Source organism: Hemicordylus capensis, chromosome 2, assembly GCF_027244095.1.
Source record: "Hemicordylus capensis ecotype Gifberg chromosome 2, rHemCap1.1.pri, whole genome shotgun sequence".
NCBI classification, from domain to species: Eukaryota; Metazoa; Chordata; class Lepidosauria; order Squamata; family Cordylidae; genus Hemicordylus; species Hemicordylus capensis.
The window spans coordinates 213,607,252-213,615,754 of NC_069658.1; positions in this window are offsets into that span (position 1 = coordinate 213,607,252).

Below are 8,503 nucleotides of genomic sequence, written 5' to 3' on the forward strand. Positions count from 1 at the left end.
AAGAGAGATAACAAACAAATAAGATGGCTCCCTGTCCCCAAAGGGCTCACATTCTAAAACGAAACATAAGACACACACCAGCAACAGTCACTGGAAGTACTGTGCTGGGTGTGGATAGGGCCAGTTACTCTCCCCCTGCTAAATAAAGAGAATCACCACAGTAAAAGGTGCCTCTTTGCCCAGTTAGCAGGGGCAAACTGGTCATCAGACTAGTGGCCATTGTCTCTTTGCTCACTCAGTCTCTTTGCTCACTTAGCAGCGGGAAGCACTTAGCACAATCGTCCATTTTGGGCACGTATTCATTCAAAATCTCATTCATTCAAAAGAGAAACTCAAGTATGTAGTACACCGCTCTGGGCTCCTCGGAGGAACAGCAAGATATAAATGTAAAAATAATAATAAATAATAATAATAATAACATGACGTGATGACTTTAACATGGCATGTCCTCTATTGAAGTCAGAGGGCTTAAATTTCTTTTAGCCGTTTTTGCTTCTTGACTATCTGTCAGATAGTGGGCCTGTGCTTGCCCGTAACTTTGCTTGCTGTTTTGAGTTTGAGTTTACACACACACACACACACACACACACACTTTTTAAATGGTCATGGGCATATGATTGGACTTCCTGGACCACCAGATCTAAACACAGTAGATGTGTTGGTTATAGAGAGGGAGAGAAGGACGGGATTGCATAGGGCGCATTCTTCATGCACATATGCAGGCCCTCTCAGAGGGATGCGTGCTGAGTGTTATTTCAGCAACTCTGAGTGTGTGAGAGGGGGGCGGTGTTGGTTGTAGTGGTGATATTTTTAAATCAGCTTTTTAAAAAGGCATGAAGCCCTTCGGCAGAGGGAGAGACCACCTGCTTCCCAGACAGCCCCCAGGGTGAGAGACTGGTGTTGGCTGTCTGTTGCTGCTGCTGCTGCTGCTGTTGAATGCCTGCCTACAGGAGAGACGGCGCGGGGGGGGGAGTATCCACTGATCATGGGGCGGCAATTCTGGTGGTGGTGGGGAACAGAAGAAGTAATGTTGGCAGGTCAGCGGGCCATTTGAAGGGGACTTGGAAACCTAATAGCTGTTTCCCCTTCCGGCTTTCCTGCCAGCTCTTTGACCTTGGGGAGCCGTGCCGACCACCCTTGGAACCTCACCTTGCTCCTCTGTAATGCCAGGTTTGTCCAGAACAAATCAGAAACCATCCATGATTTGATTCTGGATGAAGGTGCTGACCTGGTTTGTATTACAGAGACCTGGTTGGGGGAGGCTGGGGGCCCAGTGTGGTCCCAGCTTCTCCCTCCAGGGTACTCTGTGGAGGAGCAGGTGAGGGACCGGGGACAGGGAGCTGGAGTGGCTGTGGTTGATAAGAATAACCTCTCCCTTACCAGGATACCTGTTAGAGTGTCGGGCCATATTGAATGTGTGTACTTAAGTCTGGGGACCAGAGATAGACTGGGACTTCTGCTGGTGTATCGATCATGCCGCTGCTCAACTGAGTCCCTAACTGAGCTGATGGACTTGGTCTCGGGCTTGATGTTGGAGTCCCCAAGGCTTGTGGTGCTGGGGGACTTCAATGTTCATTTTGGGACCAATTTGTCCGGGGCAGCTCAGGAGTTCATAGCAGCCATGACAACTATGGGCCTATCTCAAGTGGTCTTGGGACCGACACATATTGCTGGTCACACGCTTGCTCTGGTCTTTCACTCTGATCAGGGTGGTGTTCTGTGGGTGGGGACTCCTGAGATTTCCCCATTGTCATGGACAGACCACCATCTGGTTAAGGTTGGACTCACAATCACTTCCCACCTTCGCAGGGACGAGGGACCGATTAGGATGGTCCGCCTGAGAAGGTTATTGGATCCAATAGGATTTCAAGAAGCCTTGGAGGGATTTAGTGTTGGCTCTGCCAGCGATCCTGTTGATGCCCTGGTGGGGAACTGGAACAGCAAACTCACCAGGGCAGTAGACATGATTGCTCCTAAGCATCTTCTCTGACCCGCTTCAAAACTGGCCCCTTGGTTTACGGAAGAACTACGGGGGCTGAAGCGGCAAGGTAGATGGCTGTAGCGCAAGTGGAGAAAGACTCGGCTCCAATCCAACAGATTGTAACGTAGAGCACATTTGAAGACCTATGCTCAGGCAATACATGCAGCAAAGAAGTGATGCTTTTCTGTCCGTATTGCATCTGCAAGTCCTGGCACCATGGCTACTGACAACGGCTACTAGTCTGGTGGCTCTAAGCCACCCCCAGGCTCAGAGGCACAGTGCCACCAAATCCCAGTTGCAGGGGAGCAACAGCAGGAAAGAGGGCATGCCCTCAGCTCTTGCCTGTGGGCTTCTCAAAGCCATCTGGTGGGCCATTGTGGGAAACAGGATGCTGGACTAGATTAGTAATGTGCACGGACCGGTCCGGAGGCCATTCTACAGGCCTCCGGACCAGTCCGGACATGGGCGGTTCGGGGTTCGGGCGGACTGGGGTGGGGGTTCCTTTAAGGGCGGGGGGAGGGTGTACTTACCCCTCCCGCCGCTTTTCCCCCTCCGGCGCACCTTTTTTAGTTAGCAATTGGGACGGCAGGATACCTCCCTGCCGCTCCTTCCCCCGCTTGGCTGCAAAAGGCTTCAGGAAGCCTTTTGCGCGTGTGCGTGGCGTGCGCACGTGCAAAAGGTTTCCTGAAGCCTTTTGCAGCTGAGCGGGTGCCCCAATTGCTAACTAAAAAAGGCGCGCCAGAGGGGGGAAAGCAGCGGGAGTGGTAAGTACACCCTCCCCCCGCCCTTAAAGGAACCCCCACCCCAGTGCCGGACTGCAGCTCCGCGGTTCCGTGCACATCACTAGACTAGATAGGCCTTGGGCCTGATCCAGCAGGGCTGTTCTTATGTTCATGCAGAGAGGACCGTTCCCACTGAGCCGTGCTGAGCTTTGTCCAGTGCTGGGGTGGGGGCTCCTTTAAGGGAAGCAGAGCTCTCTTGAGCCCCGGCGCCATCTTGGAAGGCGTGCATGGAGTGCTGGGAAGAGAGCTGGTCTCATGGTAGCAAGCATGACTTGTCCCCTTAAGCTAAGCAGGATCTGCCCTGGTTGCATATGAAAGGGAGACTAGAAGTGTAAGCACTGTAAGATATTCCCCTTAGGGGTTGGAGCCACTCTGGGGAGAGCATCTAGGCTCCAAGTTCCTTCCCTGGCATCTCCAAGATAGGGCTGAGAGAGATTCCTGCCTGCAACCTTGGAGAAGCCGCTGCCAGTCTCTGTAGACAATACTGAGCGAGATGGACCAATGGTCTGACTCAGTATATGGCAGCTTCCTATGTTGCTTCCTATGTAGCCCTCTCCAGTGCTGTCTTCAGAATCAGAGGGGACATGCCCCTGAACGCCAGGAGGTTCTTCACACATGGCATTATGCCTTGGGGTATTTGAAGAGCGAATCTACCTCGCAGTAGATTCGAGGCATTTTAATTCTGGGTATTAGACGGACCATTCACATAGCCGTATTAGACGGACCATTCACATAGCCGTCGGCTACTCCCCGCATTCCCTGCAATCTTTCTCCTTTGTGAGTTCCCACTGTTTGCTCCGGGTTTTTTCAAGCAGGCCCCTCAAAGAATATTAGCTCCAGTGTTCCCTCTAATTTTTATCATCAATGGATGGAAACAGTTTTGTTCTGGGCGGCAGTTTCAAGGCAGTGTGCACACATCACTCTCTCTTTATCTCTCTCACACACATGTAAAGAAACACTTTTTAAATCTCCCCTCCTCCACCTCTCTTCTTCTGCAGTTTATTAATGAACACTGAAACTAGTTATTCATTACTAAGCACCATAAATATGCACCATGAATATGGAAGGAAAAAGAAGTGTATTTTACAATTCTACTCTATTTTATTACAAAGTGTAATAAAAACAAGGCAATACTTCCACAAACAGTTACTGGAGTGATACTTTTAATCTGAGTAAAAGCATGTCTGGCTAGACCCATAGATGCCACGAACAAGATTATAAAGTGCATTGAGTCATGTTTATAGAATCTGTAATTTATATGGACACCCCCACCCCCCACCCCTGTTTGAGAAATCTGTCCTCTCTAACGAGTAGCAAATTGTTGTGTCATGCCACAGTTGTGGTATCAGCACCCTATTTTTGGTGAGCGAGGCAGAACCCTTCACCTTTAATTTTATTATTTATTTTTTACATTTTATATCCCGCTCTTCCTCCAAGGAGCCCAGAGCGGTGGTACTACATACTTAAGTTTCTCCTCACAACAACCCTGTGGAGTAGGCTAGGCTGAGAGAGAAGTGACTGGCCCAGAGTCATCCAGCAAGTCTCATGGTTGAATGGGGATTTGAACTTGGGTCTCCCCGTCCTAGTCCCAGTCAAGCACTCAAACCACTACACCACGCTGGCTCTTGTGGCGTCCCATTTGGGATAGAAGCAATTTTCACCACACAAATCAGATATAGGGCTACGCAGAGTGTTGGAAATTCTCTGTGGTAAGAGAATCCCTTTCTCATTATAGCAGAGAGCACAGAGGCACAACACAGCGGAATTTAGTTAGGCAGGCATGTATGCTGAGAGTAAAGTAACTTGGAGCCAATTCATAGTTTCAAATCAATATATAAGGCATTTATTAAGGAACTCCATTCTAGATAGGAAAGTGAGGAGTTAGGATCTCTAATCTATCTATCTAGCTGGATGCAGAGGGATTCTGCATCTTCTCTGCACACATGGTGCAGGGAAAGGAGCGTGCCATGTTGCAAGGTAGAAGCTCAGGTAGGGGAGAGAGAGAGAGAGGAGGAAGTGGCTGGAAGGTAGTCCCTGAGATTAGCAATCTACATATCCAAAGGGATAGTGTCAGAGCAGTAGAGAAGGGATGACCAATGTCTTGACCCTCTAGCCCTCTGACTCACTAGTCTGTCCCCCATTGTCTGAGACAAGAGACAGCGCAAAGTCCTTTAACTTCCAACACAGAGGAGTAAGGGCTTTAAAGGCTGGAGATTATTTTGAGTTGTCTTTAGGATTGGGAATGGACTAAGGGGAGTTGCTCTTTATCTTCCAATTGTTTCTAGACTTGGTAGTCCCTTCTGATTGCCCCCCCCCCACTTCCCCACTGCCTAACACACACTCCAGTTTATATTCCCTGGGCTGCTGCTGCCCACCCCCTTCCCCATCGCCGCCCAAGATCCCCAGTTGCATCCGCTCCCACCCACCCCGCTTCGTGGGGTCAGCAGCAGCGGAGGGGACCCTCGGAGGGAGACGATTTCCTCCTTCAGAAGAGCCCGAGCAGCCGGTGGGAAGAGGCAGAAGGGTTGAGGCAGGGATGGGGAAAGACGGTTGTCAGTGGGGGGGGGACCTGCTAGGGAGGCAGCCCTTTTAGATCGGTGAAGCCAAATTCTCTGCAATCCAAACATCACAGAAAAGCACCAGGGCATACTTGAAGCCTTGGAGGTTTTATTTTTTATTTTTAAGTTGCCGTTAATAGAGGATTTTTTAAAACCGGACATACTTTGGGCTAAGCCAGAATTTGCAGCCTCCATTCGGGGGAAATCAAAGTCCTGTCTGTCGATGGTCCCTGATAGCCCGCAGGGAGGTTGGGTTAGATCCAGCGAATATGTGGACTGCCAATCAGGACGGGACATAGCTAGGGGAGAAGGGGCCTGTGTTCACCCCTCTCTCTGGCGGCCCCTCGGAGTGAGGGAGATAATGAAGAAAATAGGGAGGGGTGGCGCTGGGGGCCCCTCAGGGACTTTGGGGGCCTGGGTTCTCTGAATCCATCCGCTCAATGATAGCTAAACCCCAGAATCATGAGTGCATTCACAACAAAAGCCCTGTGGGAAAAGCCAACAGCAAGCTTTACCATGGGTTTGCCACGAGGCTTTACTGCGAGTTCAGGGCATAACGCAAAATGAGGGTTTTTTTTTTTTTTACCCTGAACATAAAACGGGTTTGGTTCCAATATGGAGGGGGAAACTCAAATTGTGTGTGAAGTGCTCTCTGAAATACCGCACGGACTTCGGGGTAAATCTGGCCAATATGAACACACACCATCTCTCTGAAAGGGCCCTCCCAGCACTGAGAAAAGCACAGCCCCGGGAAACTGCATGGGCCGGGTGAAGTTTTGACTCCAGAGTTTCATGGGGGAGTTGTAGTTCCCACCACAGGGCTGCCTGCTCCCTGGCCCCCACAGGGCTGAAGAAGGGATGTGCAGAACTTTCCGCGCTCGGAACGTTCCGACTCGAAACGGGCTGTTCTGAGTGTTCCAAGCTCGGAACAGAATGCCCTTCAAATGAAGGTCCTGTTCCGAGTTCGCAACGGAACAGCCCGTTTCAAGTTGGAACACTCCAAGTGTTCCGAGCACCATTTAGGATTCCGAGTCGGAACGGGGGTCATCCCATCCGAACAACTGGCTCAACCGGTCGTTCCGACAGAATTTCCCATGCTTTTAGCATTCCATTCCAAGCTCAGAACGCAATACAAAATCCGTCTCGTGCACATCCCAAGGTTGAAGGCTGCTTTCTAGAGGCCTGCAGTGTGAGGTCATCCTCCTGCCAGAGCAGTCAGGCCCAAGGCCAAGGCAAGGAGCAAACGGCATATCCCTTTTTCACTTGAGAAGGAACCTTTGAACCTTAATCAAGGAACAGTTTCTTGGAAGAGGGAACAGGTGGCAGGCCTATTTGCTCATCCTCCAACAAGCTCAAGGTGGCATGCAAGCATCATTTGCTTCCCTCACAACAACCCTGTGAGGTAGAGAGAGAGGGTGACTGGCCCAAGCGCACCTGCTCCTCCTCTGCATGGAACTGCATGGCTGCAAGGGCGGTTTGAACCTGGGTTCCCCTCCTGCTGCCACACACCACCTTGGCTGTCTGACCATATCAGAGCAGGCACCAAAATGTCCACCCTGAACTTTCCCCTCCTGAGGGAGGACACGGAGGCAGACCTGCTTCCTCAGCTGCTGTGCAAATGCTGAGGGACAAATGCTTCCTTTCCTCCTTGGCAGCCATTTTGCCGCTAAGCCTCCATTTTGTGGCTGGCTTCAGTTGAGGAATCCCAGGGCCTGCCGAGTCTGGGGTGATTTTTCAGCCCTTTAGTGTATGCTTCCTTTTCCAACGGCAAGACGTTCTGGCCTCCCTAACCCTGCCCATGCCCACCCTTCATGGTGGGAAAAGCCAGGAAAGTCAGGATGTCAATTGTAAAATATAGAGTCCAGGATAGGCTGCCAATGTACATGGAGGCTCAACTGTAGCCCGAGGAAGAGGAAGGAGCATGCCCAAGCTGGGCGGGTGTGTGTGTCGGCTGGTGCGCCAGTTGCGTCCCTTTCTCGAGAAGGCAGATCTGGCCACGGTTACCCACGCCTTAGTCACGTCACGGCTGGATTACTGTAACGCGCTCTACGTGGGGCTGCCCTTGAAGAATATCCGGAAACTACAGCTAGTGCAAAACGCGGCAGCGAGGGTTCTATCCGGAGCTGCCCGTTGGGAACATATCACCCCCGTTTTGAAAGAGCTGCACTGGCTGCCGGTTCGTTTCCGGGTCCAATTCAAGGTGCTGGTTTTGACCTTTAAAGCCCTAAACGGTTTGGGCCCGGGGTATTTGAGGGACCGCCTGCTCCCAAGGGTTGCTGCCCGCTTGACTAGGACATCTGGGGGGGCCCTGCTCCGGGTGCCGACAATGAGGGAGGCCCGGCTGTCGTGCACTCGAGATAGGGCCTTCTCTGTTGCTGCCCCTAGACTCTGGAATGCTCTCCCGGTGGCCATTCGTTCCTCAGACTCCATCACAGCTTTTAGAAAGCTTTTAAAGACTTGGCTTTTTACCCAGGCTTTTACATAATTGTCTTTTACTGCTGTTCTTGTGTGTTTTTATCTGTTGTCTTGTTTTTATGCCTGTTTTTAGCTTGATGTTTTTACTGTTTTTTACTGTATGTTTTTAATTTTTGTAAACCGCCTTGGGGTTTTCTTTTAACGAAAGGCGGTATAAAAATGTAAAAATCAATAAATAAAATAAATAAATAAATAAATAAAATATAGCATTTCTGTAGTTAAGATAAAAGGCTTTTTTCAGTTTGCCATCATTAAAGGCTAAATTAATTCATCATAGGACTCAGAAAATTTGTCCTGTTGGTATGAATTCTTGTTTAACTTCTGTACTGGATGCTTTACAGAATAACATAAGACTGAAGACTCTGCCCCAAGGAGCTTAAAAGCAGTGTCATCAGTGACAGAGGCAGCCATGGAGTGCGGCTGCCGTATTCAAGGTTCCCAAATCCGGGCGGCCTAATCTGCATATCATAAATTGCACAAAATTGCATATTTATGCAAATTACATGGCAAATAATTTGCATTAATTTGCATTTTGTTTGTTTGTTTGGCAGATTCGTATACTTCCCCCTCCTTCTCTGCCCTCCCATGTGATCAGATCCAGAGTAAAATCCGGGCGATCCAGGCAGCGCAGTCGAAATCCGTGTAAACCCGGGTGGAATTTAGCAGCCAGGTGGGGAGCCAAAATACGGGGGCTACCCTAAATTCTG